The sequence below is a fragment of the Anomaloglossus baeobatrachus genome, chromosome 4 (genome assembly GCF_048569485.1).
Source record: "Anomaloglossus baeobatrachus isolate aAnoBae1 chromosome 4, aAnoBae1.hap1, whole genome shotgun sequence".
Lineage (NCBI taxonomy): Eukaryota > Metazoa > Chordata > Amphibia > Anura > Aromobatidae > Anomaloglossus > Anomaloglossus baeobatrachus.
Genome location: NC_134356.1, coordinates 599,652,823 through 599,665,393, shown reverse-complemented (window position 1 = coordinate 599,665,393; position 12,571 = coordinate 599,652,823).

Genomic DNA, 12,571 nt, shown 5'->3' with positions numbered 1-12,571 from the left:
ATCCACCCAAACCTTCAGAAAAATAAAAAGGAAGAAACTGTCCAGCTATGAAGGCAACAATTAATATAGATAAAATCTGTTGCTTTTTTTTGTAATTTATCATTAAAAAAGATAGCACAGGTATACCACTAGACCTCGGCTAGACCTACGCGCTACAGCACTTGGCCTTATTCATGGTTCAATGAAAAGTACATACACATCTTTATTGAACTGTAAAAAAAGCCAACTGCCGAAACGCACTAGTGGTGTACCCGTGATATGTTTTTTTAATTGTAAATTGCAATAAACCAGCTTTTATCTACATCCACCTTTGCCTTCATAGCTGGAGAGTTTCTTTCTTTTTATTTTTTAGGGTTTGGGTGGATGGATGCTAAATAATTTAATCTGAGGCAGCCAAGTAGTCAATCTCTACACTTGGGGAACGGTAGATATTGGAGAGTTTCTTCCTTCTTCTGCATTATTTTCCGATACTTGGCGGGGGCGACTCCAGGGGGTGGCTATGATTTATATCCAGGTGGACTACTAAAGTTGAGCTGACCTCTTTTCGTTTTGTTGCAAACAAATAAAGAGCTATCTTTCAATCTCAAAATTCTGAAACTATAAATTAATAATTTTCAGTTCTGAAGACAAATGTAATCTTTGTATCTCCCTTTTGAACCTCATCATTTGAATATTTTGTGTAAAATTACACTGACAAAAAGATAATTAAAAAGTCAATCTAAAATGTCATGTTTATGAGAAAAATGCCATCAGTCACAATTCTTACTTTCTAAGCGATAATTATGAGACGGATGTCATAACTTCAATGTCAAAACAAAGATAAAAGCGCTATTCTTCTTGTGCAATCTTTAAAGGGAATCCGTCAGCAAGTTTTTGCTACCTCATCTAAGTACAGCATGATGTAGGCAAAGACATCCTGAATCCAGCAATGTGTCACTTAGATTACTGGGTGCAGCCGTTCTGACACAATCAAATTTTTTTTATTTAGCATGAAATTGGCTGAGTAAGCTGCCCCCCCTCCCACACCAGGCTCTGTATAGACATTATACATTGACAGTGAGGTATCAATCAGAGGAGGGACCATGCCAGATTGGAGGGAGCGATCCCGCAGCTCCGCACAGTGCAGGCTGTAGAACGCAGGAATCTGTCCTATGCTTCTTGCCCGGCACTTTCTCTGTGACACACGCACGCGCACATTAATGACATCACCACCCCACGTGCCTGCCTCATTTGAAAAGTTCCCAGAAGGAGAAGAAGAGGTGCGACAGAGGCCCGAGCGGAGAGGTGAGGGATGACTAATATTATGAGGTGGGGACAATAAAGAGGAGGGAATAGAGATCAGAAGAGGGTGGAAGAGGGGCTACAGGGCCTTATGATGAACATGTAGGGGGTAGAGGGAGAGGGGAGGATGGGGGGATGGAAGAGAAGGGCATTATATGTGAATTTCAAGGCTTCCCGTTAGGTCCTCTATGCCCTCCAGCACCATTCATATCTGTATCTCACAACTCCCAGTATCAGACGCCCTGTATTATGCTTTTTACCACAATTAATGATTAAAAAAAGGATTTATAAAGTGTGCTGTCCCTGCACTAATTAAGGCCTGTAACAAGTCAATGGGGCATTAGTTTCCCAGACTAGTCGACCCTATTTCCAAGCTATCACACCTCTATGGGTGTGATAACATGATTTCCACACTCCGCCATCAACACAGTTTCTGAAAACTTTGAACCTCACCTGAATTTGGGTGCACATGTCCCAGCTTCAGAGATGCGCACTGAGCATGACCGGAAGTGCAGAAGCTGTTTGTCATGCACAGTGCGCCTCTCTGAAGCTGGGACCCATACAAATGACTTTAGGTGAGATTCAATGTGAGTGAACACAGCTGCGCACATGTGCAAAATTTCAAGGGGCTGGAGGTGATGGTGACTTGTGGAAATCATCTTATTAGGTGCACAGGAGTGTGATAACATGGAAAAAGAGCGACTAGTCTAGGGAAACAACACCTTATTGACTAGTCAAGGCCCTAATTAGCATAGAAACAGAGCCCTTTATAAATGCTTTTTTTAAAAACCATTTATTTTAATGAATAACATTACACAGGGCTGGTTAGGCAGGACATTTTTACATACAGATATGAATGATGCTAGAGGGCATAGAGGACCTTACGGGTTCCCTTTAAAATGAATTGGATGGTGGGGTAGAATGTTCAGTGCCCCATATCCACAATTCATTATTTGGCCTCATAGCCTCGTCCCCACCCCACAATTCATTACATGGCCCTGATAGACTCCTCCTGAATCCCACAATTCATTACATGGCACTGATAACTTCCGACCCATCCAACAATTCATTATATGGCCCTCACAGCTTCCTTAGAGCATCCCCACACCCCACAATTCATTATATGACCCTGATAACCTCCTACCCATGCTAAAATTCATTATATAGCCCTCATAGCATCCTCCCCACCCAACAATTCATTATGTGGCCCTCGTAGCATACCCCCATCCCACAATTCAATATATGGCCCCTAGTGTCCTCCCCAACCCACATTTCATTATATGGCTCTGGTTGTGTCTTGTCCCCCCACCGCACAACTCATTATGAAGCTATCAGGAACTTGAAAAATTGTGTGGGGAGGACACAGGACAGAGACTAAAGGCAGCGTCACACGCGATGATATATCGTGCTATCGCATATGCGATCGCACCATCGCACCCGCCCCCGTCGTTTGTGCATCACGGGCAATTTGTTGCCCGTGGCGCACAAAGTCGGTAATCCCCGTTACACATAATTACCTCCCTAATGACGTTGCTGTGGGCGGCGAACATCCTCTTCCTGAAGGGGGAGGGACGTTCGGCGTCACAGCGACGTCATACAGCAGCCGGCCAATAGAAGCGGAGGGACGGAGATGAGCGGGACGTAACATCCCGCCCACCTCCTTCCTGCCATATTGCCGGTGGCCGCAGTTAAGCTGCAGGTCGTCGTTCCCGAGGTGTCACATGTAGCGTTGTGTGCTGCCTCGGGAATGACGAAAAACCTGTGTCCTCTACAATCAACAATATTTTAAAAAGGAACAACGTGTCAACGATGGATGATAAGGTGAGTATTTTCCATCGGTATCGGTCGTTCCTTGCTGTCACACGCAACGACGTTGCTAACGATGCCGGATGTGCGTCACGGAATCCGTGACCCCGGCGATATGTCGTTAGATCTGTCGTTGCGTGTGATGGGGCCTTAAGGCTGTGTGCACATATTCAAGATTTGCAGCATAAAATTGTGCTGCAAATCCTGATGTGTCAACAGGAAGAACACTGCGTAAAATACATATTTTGCTTGTAACTGTAAAATGCTGTGTATTTTCCTCTACAAAATCGCAATGTGTGCACATAGCCTTAAAATTAATTGGGAGGAGAGTCACAGAGACTGATCAGTTTATATTTATTGGGCGTCAGAGATTATAGTCAAATGGGGGCAAAGTGCAGTTTATTTATCACTGTATATTGGGAATGGTGTGTGGCTAATTATATAATATATAGTTTTGTACATATTTATATTCAGGAGCGCAGTCTGGGGGATTTTTAATCAGGGGGTAAATGTATGTACACAATATATGTGACCTTGCTATTTTCAGGGCTGCATGGATCAGTTACAAGACAAGTCATTGCTGGAATGGAAGATGGCGTCATGAAGGTCTGACCAGATGGAGAAGAAACAACAGAAAATAACTAAGCAAATAAGATGTCAGCATTTAGTCACCTTCTGAAAATCTTTATTCTGTGCTATATGACTTGGAGCATTGCTGGTATTTGTTCAATTTCTTAGGCCCCATTCTCACACTGGTGTGATATGTCTGTGTGTTGCCAGACATTTTTATCAGACGGCACATGGACTCCTAGAGTTTAAAAGAACCATTTACATATCTATAAAAATCACAGATCCAAGAATGAGATCTGCAAGACTTGGAGGATGTGCTGTTCTGATCCGATTATGAGGAATAGAACATACTCCATGGGTCTGTGCGCTGTCTGAGAAAAAAGGTCAGGCAACACAATGCACACCGACACTGCACATGGATGCAGGAATGTAGCCTTATTATGTATAGCACCATCCATTAATATTTAGTGTACTCACTATGTAAAGCGCCATCCTTAATTACATAGTTTCCCCTTTTATTATATATAACACTGTCCTTTATTAGCATCCTCACTAGTTATATATGGCACTGTCCCTTATTATATAGTATCCTTTCTTCTTATGTATAGCACCATCTCTTATATAGCATATTCTCATTATTTGTGTTATTCACAGCCCCCTCTCTTTATTATATAATCCTCTCTTGTTAGATATAAAATGACTACTGATGGAGCAGCATCTGACCAGAAGCCCAATCCAACAGCTTCTCTGTTAGAAGATAAGCCTTACCATGTTCCATCAGCAGTCATGTGATTTTGTATCTAACAAGAGAGGTCACTATCAAATAAAGACAGAGCACGATAAATTACAAAAATAACAAGAGAATAAAATATGTAATGGATGTTACTGTACATAACAAAAGAGAGCACTATGTAATATCTATATATATAATTGCCTTATTCTGTCTGTCTGTCTGTCTGTCTTGCTCCAAAATTGTGTCCTTGCGGTGACACAAAGCTGACTGGCCGCTGGGCTCGCCATGGCCCCGCCCCCCCGCACGGATTGGCCGCTCGCCCAGGCAACTTGCCCACGCCCCGCCCCCCTCACGCAATGCACACTCGCTCTGGCCCCGCCCCCCCGCACGCATTCCCCGAACCGACCGACACGGAGCCACGACTCCCAGGTGAGTACTGTACCCCCGGGAGCCCACATCAGCGTACGCCGCCAACCCAGCCGACACATACCCTCGCATTGCTGGGGTTGCCGCCGTATGCTGGTGTGGGCTCCCGTGCGAGCGGGGGACGGGATACGCTGGTAACCATGGTAGCATAGTTACCAGCGCATCAAGGTCCTGCAGCGGCGGAACATACACACACGCACGCACACACACACACATCAGATCACACTCACTCTCACACACACCTCACACACACATCACATCGCATCCACACACTCACAACATCCTGGGATATCGCTTGCTTCTCGGCGGCGATACTGTGCAGTGAACTTCCAGGACCTGCCGGAGGATCACATGGCCAGAAGCATGTGGCATCTCCGGATGTTGTGAGTGTGAGCGCGTATGTGCAATATCGTCAATGTGTGTGTGCGTGAGTGTATGCGATCGGGTGTGTGTGAGTGTATGCGATCGGGTGTGTGTGAGTGTATGCGATCGGGTGTGTGTGAGTGTATGCGATCGGGTGTGTGTGTGTGTGCGTATGCGATCGGATCTGTGTCGGCAGAGGAGCACGGCATGCTGGAGGAGGCTGGGAGGAGAGAGGCTGATCCTGGGGAAGGCTGGGAGGGGGAGGCTGAGAGAAGAGAGGCTGATGCTGGGGGAGGCTGAGGCTGGGGTAGGCTGGGAGGAGAGAGGCTGATGCTGGGGACAGAAAAGGCTGATGCTGGGAGGAGAGAGGCTGATGCTGGGAGGAGAGAGGCTGATGCTGAGAGCTGAGAGGCTGATGCTGGGAGGAGAGAGGCTGATCCTGGGGAAGGCTGGGAGGGGGAGGCTGAGAGAAGAGAGGCTGATGCTGGCTGATGCTGGGGGAGGCTGAGGCTGGGGTAGGGTTCTTTTAAATTCTGTGTATACCAGCGAATAATAAAATAATATAATGTTGTACTTCAATTATGACTAAATAAAATTTGATATTTTTTCTAACCATGATGGATATTGGATGAAATTCTTATGTGCAGAAACACCCCTTTTGGTTTCATATATGAGTAATATGGTGGAATCTGCATTGCTCAAAGTGTAAACAGATATGGATCTTTGGTCCTTCTTTTTGGTTAATATTGTGTTCTCTTTTTTGGATCTAGATCTCAAAATGGACTATAAAAGTCGTGATGGTTGCTGGGCCTCACAGATTGGTGAGATATTTGGTGGCGGCACCGGACAGAGCAGTGCTCAGTTTTCATTGCCAAATCGTGAGTTACAGACAAAAATTAAAGATCTGCTGAGGAGGCGGATGAGGGCATGGTGGAATAAAGCATCCCTGGAACAATATTTATCTCGAGGGATTACGCCCAGGGGACTCAGAATTCAGGTTTTTCCCTCATTTGAAATTTCAGATGATGTCTTTAAGAAAAGATGGGAGGAAGCCTGTAGTCTTTGTTCTCGTACAATGCTTGAACTTTTGATCGGTCTAGACAAGAAAAAAATAGAATCCCTTGAAACCGAAATTGAACAAGTAAATAATGAAATCAGATCTAAGATGTCCAAGGAGGCGATTGATGCCCTTGAGAAGGACATACATAAAGAAAGTGCAGAATGGGAGAATGACATAAAACAATTTAAACTCAAAAAGTTCCAGCGGGACATCACGGATCATGAAACTAATAATGTGTTCAGATGGCATCAGACGAGGAGATTCGGCTCAAGATCTAGATCAAGATCCCAACAGAGAAATAGTTCTCTTTCTTCTGATGACCGCTCAAGGAGCCCACATCCCAATTTAGATCATATACCATCTAATGACCCCCCTGAGAGATCCGGGATGGGAGGAGTAACGACACGCAACTCTTCTAAGAAGAAGGCAAACTACCCAATGGGAGGCTTGAAGGATTCTGCTCCTAAGGATAATCTCAAGGTAATTAACCTTTCAGATAGATTACTCACTCAAGAACAACTTGAAGTGTTACAGTTGGGACTTTCATTTTCACCAGTGGCCAAATTTGACAGCTTCATGGCTATTAAAGATGTTCAACTATTCAGCCGTAAGCTCCTATATAAAAAACACTTCGCAAGAAGTAGGGATGGAGGAGATTTGGCTGGCCTATCTGAACAAGATAGGGAGATTGTCAGCCTTTTGGAATCGTTACTGGCTGAACAAGTTGAACCAACTGGGGCAAAATTTCCACAAACAGCTAAAAAACGATCCACGGCCTTTCCTCCTTTGTCGTCCTGTCCCACAGTAGAACTCTTCACTAGATTAGTTGTTCAGGATTTGCGAAAACTTCCTGAGGTACGATCATATGACAACTTGAATCTAAACCAACGAAAAGCAATTAACGAACTATCTAGGATGAGGGACATTGTGGTAAAACAGGCCGACAAAGGGGGCAACGTCGTGGTTTGGCCCACTGTTAAATATGAGCATGAGGCATTCAGGCAACTGAATGACCGATCATGTTATCGAAAATTGGACAGTAATCCAACTGTCTCATTCTTAAATGAATTGGAGGGGATTTTGAAAAAAGCCCTTGAAGATAATATCATACCACAATCAGTCGTTGATGGACTAATTAACAGGCTTCCAACAACACCGACCATATACTTTCTACCAAAGGTCCACAAGGACATTGAAAATCCGCCCGGTAGACCCATCGTTTCGGGCATCAATGGTCTATGTGAACCCATATGTGTCTTTCTGGATTATTACTTGAAGCCCTTAATGATGGATCTGCCTTCGTATATAAGAGACTCCACTGACTTTTTGGTCCGTCTGCAGGAGTTACATCTGGACAGTGATACTATAATGTTCACTGCAGACGTGGAGTCTCTTTATACGTCCATCTCTCATAGAGATGGGTTAAGGGCAGTAGAATTTTTTCTATGTACCACATCCCTTGACAGGTCGTTGATTGATCTCCTCCTCACCCTGCTTAGATTCATCCTCACCCACAATTACTTCCTCTTCAGGGGGCGCTACTATCTCCAGGAGAGGGGCACTGCTATGGGGGCGTCTTGTGCGCCCTCGTATGCGTGCCTCTTCCTGGGGTATTGGGAACGCCTGATACAATTCCCTGAGGAGGACTGTGGCTCAGTACTAATGTGGGTGAGGTTTATAGACGATGTCTTTGCTATCTGGCAGGGTGAGCGGGAAAAACTTGACTCATTCATGCTGGCATTGAATGATAATGTTTTCAATATAAATTTGACTTACCATTCCAGCATGGATTCTATTGAGTTTTTGGACGTAAGGGTTGTGAAGGACGAGGGCGGTTTAATAAGAACGGACATCTACAGAAAGAGCACAGCTGTGAATTCTCTCCTGAGTGCCAAGTCATCCCATCCGCCACAAGTCATCAACTCAATCCCAACAGGTCAGTTCCTTAGGGCTCGACGCATATGCTCAAATGTTGACCTGTTTGAGGGGCAAGCCCTGGATTTGAAAAAACGCTTTAAGAACAGGCATTATACTAATAGGGCAATCCAACAGGGATATGACAGGGCTAGAGCGACCCCTAGGGATGACCTCTTGGTTCCATCAAAAAAGAAGAAAGCGGATGACCAAGTGAGGTTAATTACACCTTATCACTCCCAGTGGCGCAAAATGAAGGAAGTTGTAGAGAGATATTGGCCCATTTTATTGTCTGATAAAGACTTGAAATCTGTCTTATCAGATAGACCACAAATTACTCCTCGAAGATCCAAAACATTGGGGGATATGATAGTGAGGAGTCACTACATACCACCACCCTCGAATTTTTTGGAGAGGACTGGGGGTCCTAGATGGGGCTCCTTCAGTTGTGGAGACTGTGGGGCTTGCTCACAAATGGAAAGGACCTTTACCTTCCATAATTCTGAAAACAACAAAGAGTTTAAAATCGTCCACAATATCAACTGTAGGACGACGTATGTGGTGTACTGGGCAAAATGTCCCTGTGGACTCATTTACGTGGGGCTTACCTCTCGTGAGTTTAGAGTAAGGATCCTGGAGCACATTAGGGACATAAAGAGGGCTGCTGGGGTGGTGAAACCTGAGGAACTTGAGCTATTGAAGAACATCCCGAAGCATTTTAGGGAGAGTCATAATTGCAACTGGCGGCTTCTTAAGTTCCGGGGGATTGATAGAATATATCTGAGTCCCAGGGGGGGTGATCCTAAGAGAATCCTGGCACAGAGGGAGGTTAGGTGGATCACGGTTTTGGAGACGGAGAAACCGAGGGGGTTAAATGATTCTATCTCCTTTAAACCTTTTTTATAAGACTTTGCCTCCGTTGGCTCCCTCTCCGCCATGTGGTCCCCCTGCCCTCATCCTCTGTTTTGCTGACCCTTGTCCTCATCTTGCTGGCCCCCTTGATATGATCAAATATATACATATAATATGTATTTTTGATTTGGCACTGACTATTGATTCTGTTACCGGATTGCCTGCCGCTTTGTATCTTGCTTTTTAATAACTTTTTGGTCACTCTAATTATGTTTTTTTGTACCTTTTTGTTTTCCTTTTATGTAGAATGTTCTACATGTATGTTGCATAGGGACGGAATGAAGTGACAACTGCATGAGAAGGCTTCCTTGGATTATGAGAATTATATCTTGAGGGATTATACATCTGGAAGCAAAAATCATTACCCCATTACATTTATATTGCGAATGTTGCTACATATGTCAATGTGGTGGGTGAATATCTGCTAATATATGAGTTTTGGTATTTGTGTATCATACCCCCTTTTTTACTTACCATTGGGTATATTTTGATGTTGTACAGGGGTCTGTTCACCAGAGGTCAGATGTTTTTTAAACATGTCTAATTATGCTTCCCGGATAATTCATATTGAATTCGTCATGGTTTCCAAGGTTTTCCTTCTCACATGCGCTTAGGTTGTATGTTATATACAATTGTTAACTAAAATCACCGCCCTGAAAGCTACAACATGCATGTGGATTTGGTTTGAATGTTGCCAGTACTTTTGCCCCCATCTAATATGGCCACTCGGCCACACTGATGTCAGAGCGCGCTCTGCACATCGGAGTCTGCCTCGCCCCCTCTGCCGACGCCCAATTGCGGGTTGTTCTTTGCGCATGCGCAGAGCGCCTTCCGGGACGCCGGCGGAAGTGGGCGATGCGACCTCCGCTGTGCGGCGCGCGCCGTACTAAGACACCAGGTGGGCTTTTACTATATAAGAGTGACTCCACGGCTACCCCAGCACCTCCTGACGAAGCGAGAGGCGAAACGCACGTCGAGGTGCTGGGCGTTGTGGTCCGTCACCTGGGTATACAAACTATGGCTCTTTGATTTGTTCTAAACCTTAATGGAGGTGTTTTTGCCTTTGATATAAGATCTTGTGGGAAATCTCTGGAGGTGTCCTCACCTATTTATAATTACATCTAGCAACTCATAATTATATATGTGATATGGGAAGCACTGTCATCATGGTTGTTCCATAACGCACCAGTGTTTATATTGAGGTGCTGGGCGTTGTGGTTCACCTGTTGGGGACATCAACCTTGGCCCTCTGAATTATTTCAACCTTGATGGGGATAATCCATTTATGACATAAGGCAAATATCAGGTTGATAAAATACAAAACACCTTTAAATGTTGGGATATACCCTATGTAATAACACAATTTCAATAATATTTGGAAAGTTCTTTTTCCTTTAACAGGAAGTCTTGTGCCCCTGTGTATTGGATTGTACTATATACATATATATTGTCTTTGAAGATTGTGTCCCTTATAAATGATGTATATATCAACTTTGTCAACTGAAAAATAGCCTTATTCCATCTATATAGTTATGAATCATAGATTTGGCCACAACATGGAATGTAAACTGCAGGTTTAAGATTTAAAAACATATTGAGCTTTATTGGCACCTTAATATAGTTGTGGGCAATCATTGGATGTGCCCTTGCCTACTTATACCCAGGAATCTATATATATGTATGATACATGAATTTTTTGATATTATGTCTTGTTCCACAACGCACCAGTTGTTTTCTTTGGTTGTTTTTATGGGGTAGGGTTCTTTTAAATTCTGTGTATACCAGCGAATAATAAAATAATATAATGTTGTACTTCAATTATGACTAAATAAAATTTGATATTTTTTCTAACCATGATGGATATTGGATGAAATTCTTATGTGCAGAAACACCCCTTTTGGTTTCATATATGAGGCTGGGGTAGGCTGGGAGGAGAGAGGCTGATGCTAGGGACAGAAAAGGCTGATGCTGGGAGGAGAGAGGCTGATGCTGGGAGGAGAGAGGCTGATGCTGGGAGGAGAGAGGCTGATGCTGCGGGCAGAGAGGCTGATGCTGCGGGCAGAGAGGCTGATGCTGCGGGAAGAGAGGCTGATGCTGCGGGCAGAGAGGCTGATGCTGGTGCAGCATGGGGGATGGAGCACGGTGGGGGGTGCGCAGCATGGGGGATGGAGCACGATGGGGAGTGCGCAGCATGGCGGATGGACCACGTTTGGGAGTGCGCAGCATAGCGGATGGACCACGTTTGGGAGTGCGCAGCATGGGGGATGGACCACGTTTGGGAGTGCGCAGCATGGGGGATGGAGCACGTTTGGGAGTGCGCAGCATGGCGGATGGACCACGTTTGGGAGTGCGCAGCATGGCGGATGGAGCACGTTTGGGAGTGCGCAGCATGGTGGATGGAGCACGTTTTGGAGTGCGCAGCATGGCGGATGGAGCACGTTTGGGAGTGCGCAGCATGGCGGATGGACCACGTTTGGGAGTGCGCAGCATGGCGGATGGAGCACGTTTGGGAGTGCGCAGCATGGCGGATGGAGCACGTTTGGGAGTGCGCAGCATGGCGGATGGAGCACGTTTGGGAGTGCGCAGCATGGCGGATGGTGTACGATGGGGAGTGCGCAGTATGGCGGATGGAGCACGTTTGGGTGTGTGCAGCATGGCGGATGGTGTACGATGGGGAGTGTGCAGTATGGCGGATGGAGCACGTTTGGGAGTGCGCAGTATGGCGGATGGAGCACGTTGGGGAGTGCGCAGCATGGCGGATGGAGCACGTTTGGGAGTGCGCAGCATGGCGGATGGAGCACGTTTGGGAGTGCGCAGCATGGCGGATGGACCACGTTTGGGAGTGCGCAGCATGGCGGATGGACCACGTTTGGGAGTGCGCAGCATGGCGGATGGACCACGTTTGGGAGTGCGCAGCATGGCGGATGGACCACGTTTGGGAGTGCGCAGCATGGCGGATGGAGCATGTTTGGGAGTGCGCAGCATGGCGGATGGAGCACGTTTGGGAGTGCGCAGCATGTCAGATGGAGCACGTTTGGGAGTGCGCAGCATGGCGGATGGAGCACGATGGGGGGTGCGCAGCATGGCGGATGGAGCACGTTTGGGAGTGCGCAGCATGGCGGATGGTGTACGATGGGGATTGCGCAGTATGGCGGATGGAGCACATTTGGGAGTGCGCAGTATGGCAGATGGAGCACGTTGGGGAGTGCGCAGCATGGCGGATGGACCACGTTTGGGAGTGCGCAGCATGGTGGATGGACCACGTTTGGGAGTGCGCAGCATGTCGGATGGAGCACGTTTGGGAGTGCGCAGCATGGCGGATGGAGCATGATGGGGGGTGCGCAGCATGGCAGATGGAGCACGTTTGGGAGTGCGCAGAATGGCGGATGGAGCACGTTTGGGAGTGCGCAGCATGGCGGATGGAGCACGATGGGGAGTGCGCAGCATGGCGGATAGAGCACGTTTGGGAGTGCGCAGCATGGCGGATGGAGCACGTTTGGGAGTGC